Source organism: Ceratina calcarata, unplaced genomic scaffold, assembly GCF_001652005.2.
Source record: "Ceratina calcarata isolate Rehan_Ccalc_2016 unplaced genomic scaffold, ASM165200v1 scaffold2710, whole genome shotgun sequence".
NCBI classification, from domain to species: Eukaryota; Metazoa; Arthropoda; class Insecta; order Hymenoptera; family Apidae; genus Ceratina; species Ceratina calcarata.
The window spans coordinates 2,706-5,825 of NW_017149308.1; the positions used below are offsets into that span (position 1 = coordinate 2,706).

At 41.5% G+C, this 3,120-nt stretch overlaps 1 pseudogene; it reads left to right on the forward strand.

The window, feature by feature from the left end:
- The first annotated feature begins 18 nt into the window (after positions 1–18).
- On the forward strand, positions 19–2,875 carry LOC108623513 (zinc finger protein 62-like; annotated as a pseudogene).
- Positions 2,876–3,120: the final 245 nt, after the last annotated feature.

Sequence of the window (3,120 nt, forward strand, 5' to 3'; positions counted from 1 at the left end):
ATATTACGCCAATGGAGAAGATTTTAAAACGATACGAGTCACTGGCCACGAAGGAGAAAGATTTATTTCCAGAGCGAACGAAAAAGGCGGAAATGAGAGAACAGATTATAGAAGAACAAATAGAAGAATATAAAAAGAAACGGGAGAAGGTTTTAGGTGGGCATAATTCTATATCAGAATCCTTAAAGCTTGAGGAATCTCAGAGTCGTTATTTCAAACGCAATGAAAGTCAAGATAAACAAAAACCGATTACTAAAGTTGACAGCGATTCGGCTCCTGCTGCCGAGAGCATGCAGATTGATAAAGACGACAGTCAGTTAGACAATTCGATTATCACAATTGAAAGCGATGTCTCAGAATCTGTAGAGTCGGTCAAGGAACTGTCGCCCAATGACAAATCCTATGCGAATACTGACGAATATCTGTCGCGTTTGTCGAAACTTAAATTGAAATGGGAAGAAGCCAAAAAGAAGAAGGAGTCTCTTCAAAAGGAGCTAGACGAATCTTACACCGAAGGGAACATAGAAAAATTGGCTAGGATCTTAGGAGAGAAGGAAAAGAATCTGCAGGATTTTCAGGAATATTTGAAACAACGTAAAATCGTGATTACGAGATTGAAGAACGAAGATATAATCTCGTTGTACGAGGACAGAAACAATGCTATATTTAAGAATAATTTACCCGATTTAATAGACGAGAGTCATCCGTTGGATTATATTCCCGAGGAACATTATTTGGAATGCGATTATTGTCCACAGACGTTTGCCTCGAAAGAAGTTCTTGAAGAACATTTAAAAAGACACGATTACAAGATCATGCACTTCTGTGAAGACTGTATGGAGGAGTTCCCGACGAATAAGGCGAAACGAAGTCACAACGTGATTTGTATAAAGAAATTGTTATGCAGATACTGCGGTATAATGTTGGACTCGAAAGGGAAGAAACGTCAGCACGAACAGAAACATTACGACAGCATGTTCGGACAGTTGTGCGACGTTTGTGGTGAGAAATTCAAACATCAGAGCACGTTGGATCAGCACGTGAAGACGCAGCACATGAGTTGGGAGAAAATATATCAATGCCCGAAGTGTCCTAAGAAGTTCGCATTCAAACAGAAGCTCAGCTTTCATTTGAAATCTGTCCACACGACGCTGAGAGCATATCTGTGCGAGGATTGCGGGGCCGATTTTAAGAACCCCGCAAGCCTCAGACACCACAGAATACGTAAACATCAACCCGTAGGTAATAAAAGAGAGTGCCAAGTCTGTCACAAACTGGTACCTTTCTACAGCCTCTCGAAACATATGCACACTCACAAGGCGTATACCATTCAGTGTCCCCATTGCGATAAGATGTTCAAAAATAGTTCAACTCTGAAACAGCACGTGAGAATCCACGAGGACCAACGTCAGTATCGGTGCGACACTTGTGGAGTTGGTTTCAATAGAAGGGATGGTTTGAGGCTGCATATGAGGGTGCACGAGAAATTTGATAGTCGAGGGTTGAGAGAGTGTTCGTGTCAGGTGTGCGGCGAGAAATTTCCAAATCACTCAACGTTGATTATACGTAGGAGTCGAGTTCACAAGGACGGTAGACAGTACACGTGTCACATATGCAACAGGTCGATGATCTCCACCAGATCATTGGAATGGCATATGTCTCATATTTACAACGAATCGCTACCTAAAGAAGAGGTGGACGTGTCGTCCACCGACATAGGTCGGAAAAGAGAAGGGCATTCTGCCATTATTGTAACAAGACGTTCAAGACCGAGATGATTCTGAGGACACATATCAAGAACACGCACATAGAGAAAGATCCCATGAAGTGTTTGGATTGCGAGCTGACGTTACACTTCCTAAGTGAGATTGAGACATCACATGATGGTCACGCACAACAGACTGGAAGGAACGTTACCGTGTCCGCATTGCCCGAAGAGGTTCGTGAACCAGCTCAGACTGAAGACTCACATGATATCCCATTCTGAGGAAAGGCCGTGTGAGATTTGTACACCTGTGAGATTTGCGGTTTCCATTTAAAGACTAAGATACAGTTGATCAAACATCATCAGAACCGGCAAAGCGACGAAAGACCGTTGCAGTGCAAATATTATCCATGACGGTGCAAGAAAGTTAGTGCCCTTGTACGTCACGAAAGAACTCACACCAACGAGCGACCGTACTCTTGTAGCGTATGTAGGCAACGTTTTAAGTATTTAGGTGATAAAAATAAGCACGAAAGACGACACGAGGGTCTAGGGGGATCGGGATTCAAGCGGATAGTTCTCGGTCGAAACATAAAATCTAAAGTGCAACAGGACTCGTCTTGTTTCGATCAAGATCAAGAAGCTTCGTCGAATTCCGAGGCTCAAGCTGTCGAAGGCGAATATTAAGAAGAAACGAGTGAACAAGCGTTCGAAGAGGAACAGACAGTCAAGTTCGAGGAACAAGAAATTGTGAAGTTCGAAGATCAAGAAATAGCAGAGGAATACGAACAAGTATACGAACAGGTAAGAATGATTACACGATTCAGAAAGGAAGGTTCGTATGTCCTGTTCTTGTAAAACTGAATTCTCATATGTTATCAGGAGTATGAGGAAACGTCTAGGAAGGCATCGGACTCAGCGGATATTATAATGAACACGGAGGATACCGTTTACACCGAGGAGGTGACCGCGGAAAGCATTAAACCTGCAGAAATTATTTCGGACGAGATAATGACACGAGATATTACAATCTGGTGCTGTAGTTCATTTGCTACAAGAGGACGACTCAGGAAAATACACGTGATACCAGAGATGCTGTTCTTACCCGATTTATCTGAAACGAACACGGAGGTCAATTTAGCTACGGCATCCATTATGTATAATAATTAAAACTGATATCCCATCTTTTTCTATCATCGATGTAAAAAGAGAAATAAGAAACGTACATTTTAACATTTTGATTGTATACTTTGAACAGAAACTGTTTATTTGATACACGAATATTATATGAACGAGAGTAGTTACTCAGATTACATTCCTCGTAGATCCGACTTAAAAATATTCTAAACGTGTATATTTTCTTTTCCTATATTATATACATGTTCGATTACGCTAGAACAGGCATTAATAGCTGT